The sequence below is a fragment of the Arachis ipaensis genome, chromosome B4, assembly GCF_059453495.1.
Source record: "Arachis ipaensis isolate K30076 ecotype BB chromosome B4, ASM5945349v1, whole genome shotgun sequence".
NCBI classification, from domain to species: domain Eukaryota; kingdom Viridiplantae; phylum Streptophyta; class Magnoliopsida; order Fabales; family Fabaceae; genus Arachis; species Arachis ipaensis.
In genome coordinates, this window is record NC_142439.1 from 79,710,000 (window position 1) to 79,719,904 (window position 9,905).

A 9,905-nucleotide genomic window follows, 5' to 3' on the forward strand; every position below is an offset into this window, starting at 1 on the left:
ACACCTTCACGCCACAAGCACATGGTTAGGGACAGCTTGATTTAGCTGCTTAGACCAGGATTTGATTCCCTTAGGTCCTCCTATCCACTGATGCTCAAAGCCTTGGATCCTTTTTATTACCCTTGCCTTTTAGTTTTAAGGGCTATTGGCTTTTTCTGCTTGCTTTTTTTTTTTGCAAGCTTTGTATTCACTGCTTTTTCTTGCTTCAAGAATCATTTTTATGATTTTTCAGATTATCAATAACATGTCTCATGTTCATCATTCTTTCAAGAGCCAACATATTTAACATTCAAGAACATCAAATTCCAAAGACATAGGCTCTGTTCAGGCATTCATTCAGAAGGCAGAAAGCATTGCCACCACATGTAAACAATTAGAATTTGTTTTATTAAGAATTCGAAAAAATATTGCCTCCTTATTCTAAAGAAAATCTTCTATTTTATTCATGTTTAATGATGATGAGAAAAATAAATTATAGCTTAATTGGAGATAAAATCACTACTAATTACTACTATAACTTCTAAGGTAAAACTCAAATAAGAACAATTATCACAGAGTTAAGGCTAAGATTAGAACTTAACAACCTTGAGTTTGGGATGTGGATGTTCCTCTAGTCTGTGGGGTGCTTGGTCCTTCAAGAGATAACTTCTGACGCTTCAGTTCCTTTAAGTCACGCCCTTGCTCTTCTTGTTCCCTGAGCAGTTTGAAGAGCATACTGTTTTGATTTTGCTGTTCTTCCTTTATTTGGTCCATAGATTCTTGCAACTTGGTAACAGATGCTTCAAGTTGTTCCCAATATTCAAATTGAGGGACTTCCAGAAGAAATTCTTGCGACCTCCTCTTGATGGGGTCATCATGCACTTGTTGTTTTTCCATTGTGGTTTTAGTGATTGGTTGCTCCACTGAGATGTACTCCGTTATTCCCATCCTTACTCCAGCATCCTTGCAGAGCATAGAGATTGATGGGAAAATGTTGGAAAAACGGATGGATTTCCAAACACCCAAAACTCACCGGCAAGTGTACCGGGTCGCATCAAGTAATAATAACTTACATGAGTGAGGTCGATCCCACAGGGATTGAAGGATCAAGCAACTTTAGTGGGTGATTAGTTTAGTCAATGAATTTAAATGGCAATGAATTTAAAGTTGCAGAATGTAAATTGGCAAGTAACTTAAAGAGCAAGAAATGTAAATTGCAAGAATCTTAAATGACAAAAAATGTAAAGTGCATGAAATATAAAGGGGAGTGGGTGCTGGAAATTAAAATTCAACAAAAAAGTGTAAATAGCAATCAAACAGAGAAGTAAAAGATGCAAAATCATGCAACAGATCCAAACAGAAGAATAAAATGCCTTGAAGAATTTTAAAGACAGAAAAGCAATGCTTAATTTGCAGCAATTTAAAAGTGGTTCAAGATCTCAGGAGTGGAAGAGACTAGATAACAATTCTAGATCTCAAATCCTTCCTTGATCTAATAAGAACAATTACAAAATGAAAATGGAAAAGTAAATTGCAGAAGAAGAACAAGAGACGTTGCAGATGGAGAATGAAAACAGAATTCCTTCCAATCTCAATCCAAAATTTCAAAACAGAAAAGAAAACTAAGAAAGAAAGCAAAATGAAAACTAAAGAGTGCACCACTCCCTATTGGAGCCAGCCTCTTTTCTAATCGAGCTTCCTTTTTGAAAATGAGAGTGATGCCTTTATATAGGCTTTTTTCAAAATAAAATGAAATTGAAATGAAAAACAAATTAAATGAAAATCCTAATTCTAGCTTGTTCTTGTGCCTTTGAGTGATGATGTGGGCTTTGCTTGCTTTGGATTTGAAGAGAGATGGATTTGTTGGCCTTGATTCAATTTGGTGAAGAATTGAATTTAATTGAAATTTTGGTTGAATTTTGGCCCAATATTGCACCTCCCAGGGACGGCTCAGTTGGAAAACCAAACTGAGCACCCCAATGTTGCTGTCCGTGTCAACTTGTGCATCCCAGCCTCCTTGGTGTGCTTCCAAGCGTTCCAAAGTGTGGAGAGTGGGGGGGAAGATAGTGCTCAGTTGGGAAAACCAACTGAGCTCCCCTTGTGTAGCGCCTTGCTTGAGGGTGGGGTCTTGGGTTCGAACTTTCGTGGAGGCCTTTTTCAAATGTTGCACTTTGATTTTCTTTGGGGAGGAGCCCGAAAAAGCTAAGTTGGAAAAGTGAACTGAGCACTCTTTTCTTGCTTTCCTTGTTTTCCTTGTGTCTCCCCCTTCGAGCCTTGGTGGAAGCATTGGCTGATTTTTTTGCTTATTTTTGGCCCTTAAAGATGCATTTCACTTGTGCCACAATTTTGTGCCAAATTTGGACTATGATATATCGTTGGAAAGCTGTGAATGTCAGCTTTCCAACGCAACTGGAAGCACATCAATTGGACGTCTGTAGCTCAAGTTATTGCTCTTTGAAGGAGGCATGGTCATGCTGTAAACGCCCAGATTTTAACTTAGCGAAATTTCTTGCCTCCAAGCACATTTTTCTTGTACGGCAAAGCTAAGTTCACTTAGTGAACTGAGCTTTGTGTGCTGATTGTTCATACTTCCTTGATTTGGTCATGGGCCACGCTTTTAAAAGCGTGGCCTAAGGCTCCAAAGTGTGCTCCAACTTCAAAGTGTGCCCCAAAGCTCTTTTTTACTCCTTTTTAGCTTATTTTGTGCTTCTTTTTCTTCTTATTTCCTACCAAATTTATAAAATTAAAAGATCAAGGAAATATACCATTTGAGCATAAAAGAATGCAATATTTAAGCACTAATTATCAATTTCTTATATGAAAAAGCATAGAAAAACATGACATGATGACATGTCATCACAACACCAAACTTAAACCTTGCTTGTCCCCAAGCAAGAAAAGAATCATGCATTAAAGATTGACAATCCAAGGTAAGAAGAATAACAACTCAATTTTCATGGTAAGCTAGTTTTCTAAGCATGCTACAATCACAAAAGAGATGTAAATGATTGATGCTTCTATCTAGCTCAATTTATTAAATCTTTCTCTTATATTCCTTCCTTGAAACAAGCTTTTGATTTTCTTATTAGCTTCTCCTTTTGGGTGCTTTGCCCCATGAGTTAATAACAAAGCTACGACTCTAAATGCTTTGTTTTCAAGTATTAACACTTGATACGTAAGCACCACAAGCATTTAATTAGAGGACTTCATTAAGCTCATTTTTCCTTTCTTTTCTTGACTCTCTAATCATTGATGCTCAAAACCTTGAGCTTTGAGGGAGTGCTTTTGCACTTGAGCCTAGCCTTGACTTCTAAGTGTTTTGTTTTCAAGCATTTGGCTTGATACATAAACACCACAAGTACTTAACAAATAAATTGCCATTGGTACTCAGAGCCTTCAGCTTTCTCATTCTTTCCCTTTTTCTTTTTTTTGCTTTATTTGCAATTGCTTCTTCAAGGTTTTCATGTTTTCAAAAGATTTCACAAAAAGTACTAGATGAAAACTTCAATTAAATAAAATCCAATGCAATTGAGCAATAATTAATCATACTAGCTTTCCAATACTTGTATGCACATGCTAAAATCTTCTTTAATGCCTTGTTTGTTTATGATCATGATACTTTACTGCTTTAAGCTTTACAAAACTCAAGTTGGTAGTCATAATAGCATGGCAACATGTTACAAATCAATATTCAAGCTATGCTTATTCATACCACACATGCATACAGAAAAGATAAAGGCAATCATGCAATTTAAGTGCTGGAAACAAATGAGAAGAAAAGGAACTCTACAACCTTGTAGTTCATCTTCATTATTATTGTCATTTTCCTCTTATTCTTCCCTTTCCCTTGCCAAACTCAGAATGCTTGCTCATCCTCAAACAACAATTAGAACAATGGCTATGGGGTTAAGATGGATCATGAATGTCTTATACAATGAAATGTTAGTAGCACATGTGTTCTAAGCAAGCAAAATTAAAGATAATAATCAAGGCACAAGAGACAGAGACATTTTGATTGCATAGATAAGAAGGTGTGCACAATACATTGCATAAAAGATAAGTGGCACACCAAACTTAGTGTGACACTTTCACTTGGAATCAATGCAAGTATCCAGTAAAGATTGGAAGCAAACTGTGTTGCATAGCAACACCAAACTTAGAATGCAATCATATGTCAATTTTATTTAACTAAAAACTAAGCAAATGAAACTGTTATTTGTTAAGTACAATCACCAAGCCAAGAATCTGTCAGAATAAGGATCTCTTGGTGATGTACTAACAACGACAGTTAACAAGCAAACTAGAGGAAAATATTTAAAAATAGAAAAATGACTAAAGCAAGTAGAATGAAAAAGTGTCAAATCAAAAGAGAAAAATAAAACTGCAGAGGCATTATGATTATGCAGACAAGTAGTGTTGCTTGAATGAATTGCATAGAAAATAAGTGGCACACCAAACTTAGAATCTTGGTGTGTCACTTTCATTTTTTGATTTGATGCAATCATTCAAAATATATTAAAAACAATTAGTTGCAAGGCAACACCAAACTTAGAATGTAACCATATGCCAATTTATTGAATTTAAACAAAACAAAGAACGAAAACAAAGCAGAGAAGAGAAATTATACCTACGGTTGACATGTTGTTCACTTTCTTCCTCTTCTTCCAGTTTGTTAAGAGGAATGACTTCAAGGGAGGAGAAGATTCAGCTATTGCCCCCTGTCTTGGTTTCCTCTCAGCAAGCTTTCTTTTGTACATGGCTTGCTTGAGCTTGCTTGCTATTGGTCCAGGGGTTGGATTGCTTGTGGTTGACCTCCTCTTGAATGTTGTCCTTGGTAGCTTGGTCACAATCCTCTTTTTGGTGCTTTTGTTAATTGCCTTCACTTCCTCCAAGTCTTGGTGGTTGTGTGATTGTTGGAGTCTTCTTTTCATCAAGAGCCTCTTGTATTGGTGGTTCCCTAAGCTCTTCCTCTGTGCACTTTTCTACTTCACTTGAGTGTGAATTCTCTTGAGTATCTTCCTCCATTTCTTTTTTATGATTTCCCATTAATTCCTTTGGGAGGGAGGTTTCATGTTCCTCTATCACCTCAAGTGCAGTTTCATTTTCAACCACCTCATTCTTCATTGAAAGTTCACTTGATGCAGTAGCCTCCTCATCTTGCTCTTCCACTTTATCCTTCACATCCATTAATTGGTCTTCATTTTCCTTGCTTTGTAGTTCTAAGTGTTTCTCTGTGTCCTCCAATTGCTCATCCGTCTCCTGAGAAATGATTTCTAGTTCTCTCCAGAATTGTTGTTGTTTCTCCACAAGTCTGTTGAATCTGGACTCAAACATTGAGAATCTTTGGCTCGTGGAAGTTTGTGTTGGTTGTGAGTCTTGGGATGGTTTTTGTGTTGAGGCATAGTCAAGTGATGAAGAATTTTCAGATGAAAAACTGAAACGTGAGGTTGGACAGTTTTGCATAAGTGAATTGAAGGCACGTTCAGGTGAAGATGGCTCTTGATAAGTGGAATATGGGCTCTCAAATGTTTTCTGGTTTTGCTCCTCCCAGCCACCATTAGAATAGCAGCTTGCATCATTTTGTGGTGGAGGAAGATATCCCATATGATTCTCTTGCTCATCTTGTGTTTCTGAAATAAATCTCCATGGATTGGAGTGCTCAGACTTTGTATTTTCTTGGTGAGGAGCTCGAAAAAGCTAAGTTGGAAAAGTGAACTGAGCACTCTTTTCTTGCTTTCCTTGTTTTCCTTGTGTCTCCCCCTTCGAGCCTTGGTGGAAGCATTGGCTGGTTTTTTTTGCTTATTTTTGGCCCTTAAAGATGCATTTCACTTGTGTCTCAATTTTGTGCCAAATATGGACTATGATATATCGTTGGAAAGCTGTGAATGTCAGATTTCCAACGCAACTAGAAGCACATCAATTGGACATCTGTAGCTCAAGTTATTGCTCTTTGAAGGAGGCATGGTCATGCTGTAAACGCCCAGATTTTAACTTAGCGAAATTTCTTGCCTCCAAGCACATTTTTCTTGTACGGCAAAGCTTTGTGTGCTGATTGTTCATACTTCCTTGATTTGCTCATGGGCCACGCTTTTAAAAGCGTGGCCTAAGGCTCCAAAGTGTGCCCCAAAGCTCTTTTTTACTCCTTTTTAGCTTATTTTGTGCTTCTTTTTCTTCTTATTTTCTACCAAATTTATAAAATTAAAAGATCAAGGAAATATACCATTTGAGCATAAAAGAATGCAATATTTAAGCACTAATTATCAATTTCTTATATGAAAAAGCATAGAAAAACATGACATGATGACATGTCATCAGAGATTAGGCTTGGATAAGCCAACCTGGCATCCTTGGAGTTCTTGTTTGTAAGTATGTAAAATTCAGATGGAATTAGTTGATGAACTTCCACTTTTTTTCCCAACATAAAACAATGGATCATCACTGCTCTTTTAACGGTGACTTCAGAACGGTTGATAGTGGGCAATATAGAATGCCCAATGAAGTCCAGATTCTCTCTTGAGTTGATTTGGGACACCCTTGCTGCTGGTGGTCCACCTGGCTCCAGGGATGCATATATCCTCTAGAATCTTGTCCAGGCCTTTGTTTGTTCTCATCATTCTCCTATTAAAGGAGTCTGGATCATCTTTCAGCTGAGGTAGCTTAAAGATCTCCCTGATTTTGTCAGGGTGGATGTGAACAATCTTTCCTCTGACCAAAGTCCGATAGTCATAGAGGGCAATTCCAGATATTCTCTGCCTGTCTGTTTGCCACAGATTAGCGTAGAACTCCTGAACCATATTCATTCCCACTTTTGTTTCAGGATTAGCTAGGATTTCCCAGTTCCTGTTTCGAATCTGCTCTTGGATCTCCGGATATTCATCTTCTTTCAGATCGAACTTGACTTCCGGGATCACTGATCTTAGACCCATTATTTTGTAGTAATGGTCTGAATGTTCTTTGGTTAAGAACTTCCCTTGATTCCAAAGTGGTTTTGGAATACTCTCTTTCTTGCCTCTTAGAGTGGGTTGTTTTCCTTTAGGAGCCATGATCTTAGTGGGTATGGTTTAGTGATCATGGGTAAACACACCAAACTTAGAGGTTTGCTTGTCCTCAAGCAAAAGAAAAGAAAGGAGAGGGATAGAAGGAGAGCTAGTGTCGAAAGGTGGATGGGAGGAGGGAGGCCGAATGTGGCTTTAAAAGGAGGGGTGGGTTTCGAAATTTTTTAAAAAGATAAGATAGAAGATATGATTTATAAAAAATAAGTATGATATGAAAAGATGTGATTTAAAATTGAAAAGATATGAAAGATATTTGAAAAAGATAAATTTGGATTTTGAAAAAGATAATGTAGAGATTTGAAAAAGATATTGATGAGTTGAAAAGATTTTAGAAGGAAAAGAGATAGATTTGTTTTGGAAAATTTGAACAATAGTTGGATTGGATTGAAAAAGAATTTGTGTTTATGGATTAAGATACATTTGATATTTTTAAAGTAGGGTTTTTAGAAATTAGGGTTTGTAACATGTTTATGCAAGAAATCATGAATTGAAACATGAAAATTTAAAATTAAAATAAAAAAATGTGAAAAAAAAAATGAATTTACCTCCTCCCCACCATCCTGGCGTTAAACGCCCAAATGCTGCATGTTTTGGGCGTTTAACGCCCAAATGCTGCTTCTCCTGGGCGTTCAACGCCCAGCTGTTGCTTCTTTCTGGCGTTGAACGCCAGGAACTCCTTTGTCACTAGGCATTTTTCTGAACGCCCAGAAGCTGCTTCTTTCTGGCGTTTAACGCCCAGATGGCTATCATTACTGGCGTTAAACGCCCAACAGATGCTCCTTTTGGGCGTTTAACACCAGTTGTGCCTCTTACTGGCGTTTTCTTGCCAGTGAGCTCTTTTTCTTTGTTTTGATTGCTGAATCCTTCTGTAACCCTGTGAACCTATGCAATTGACTTCTTACCTTATTAATGGTGAACTTTATATAAACAAATAAAATCATGAATAGGGCAAAACAACAGAAAAAGTTTTCCCAATGGCTGGATTGCCTCCCAGCATGCGCTTCTTTATTGTCTTTAGCTGGACCTTGCTGAGCTTTTAATCTAGCCTCAGCCTTGAGCACTCTTGCTCAACATTACCTTCAAGATAGTGTTTGATTCTCTGTCCATTAACAATGAACTTCTTATCAGAATCAATGTCTTGAAGCTCCACATAACCATATGGTGAAACACTTGTAATCACATATGCTCCCCTCCACTGGGATTTCAGTTTCCCAGGGAATAGCCTGAGCCTAGAGTTAAACAACAAAACTTTTTGTCCTGGTTCAAAGACTCTTGATGTGCCATCTTTTTTATTTTTTCTTATAAAGCTTGGAATTTTCGAAAGCAGTGAGTCTAAATTCCTCTAGCTCATTTAGCTGGAGCAATCTTTTTTCTCTGACTAATTTGGCATCAAAGTTCAGGAATCTGGTTGCCCAGTAGGCCTTATGTTCTAGTTCCACGGGCAGATGACAGGCCTTGCCATATACAAGCTGGTATGGAGAGGTCCCTATAGGAGTTTTGAATGCTGTTCTGTAAGCCCACAGAGCATCATCCAAGCCTCTTGCCCAATCCTTTCTACGGGTACTTACAGTCTGTTCTAGGATTCTTTTTAGTTCTCTATTAGAAACTTCAGCTTGCCCATTTGTCTGTGGATGATATGGAGTGGCCACCTTGTGCCTAATCCCATACCGGACCATGGCAGAGTAAAGCTGTTTGTTGCAGAAGTGAGTGCCCCCATCACTGATTAGTACTCTAGGGACACCAAACCTGCTGAAGATATGTTTCTGGAGGAACTTCAGCACTGTCTTAGTATCATTAGTGGGTGTGGCAATGGCCTCTACCCATTTTGACACATAATCGACTGCCACTAGAATATAAGTGTTTGAGTATGATGGTGGAAAAGGTCCCATGAAGTCGATTCCCCATACATCAAACAACTCAATCTCCAAGATCCCTTGTTGAGGCATGGCGTAACCATGAGGCAGATTACCATCTTTTTGGTAGCTGTCACAGTTACGTACAAACTCTCGGGAATCTCTATATAGGGTAGGCCAGTAGAAGCCATATTGGAGGACCTTAGTGGCTATTCGCTCACCTCCGAAATGGCCTCCATATTGTGATCCATGGCAATGCCATAAGATCCTCTGTGCTTCTTCTCTAGGCACACACCTACGGATTATTCCGTCTACATATCTCTTAAAGAGATAGGGTTCATCCCACAAGTTGTACTTTGCATCAGTAGTTAATTTTTTCTTTTGTTGCCTGCTGTACTCCTTGGGTATGAACCTTGCAGCTTTATAGTTTGCAATGTCTGTAAACCATGGTGTTTCCTGAATGGCAAACAAATACTCATCCGGAAAGGTTTCAGAGATTTCAAGAGAGGGGAATGACGTCCCTTCTACTGGCTCTATCCGAGACAGATGATCAGCCACTTGGTTCTCTATTCCTTTTCTGTCTCTTATTTCTATATCAAACTCTTGCAGAAGCAACACCCATCTCATGAGCCTGGGTTTTGAATCCTGCTTTGTGAGTAGATATTTAAGAGCAGCATGGTCAGTGTACACAATCACTTTTGATCCTACTAAGTATGATCTAAACTTGTCAATGGCATAGACCACTGCAAGTAATTTCTTTTCTGTGGTTGTGTAATTTTTCTGGGCATCATTTAAAACACGGCTAGCATAATAAATGACATGCAGAAACTTGTCATGCCTCTGCCCCAGTACTGCACCAATGGCGTGATCACTGGCATCACACATTAATTCGAATGGTAATGTCCAGTCTGGTGCAGAGATAACTGGTGCTGTGACCAGCTTAGCTTTCAGAGTTTCAAACGCCTGCAGGCACTCTGTGTCAAACACAAATGGCGTGTCAGCAGCTAGCAGGTTGCTT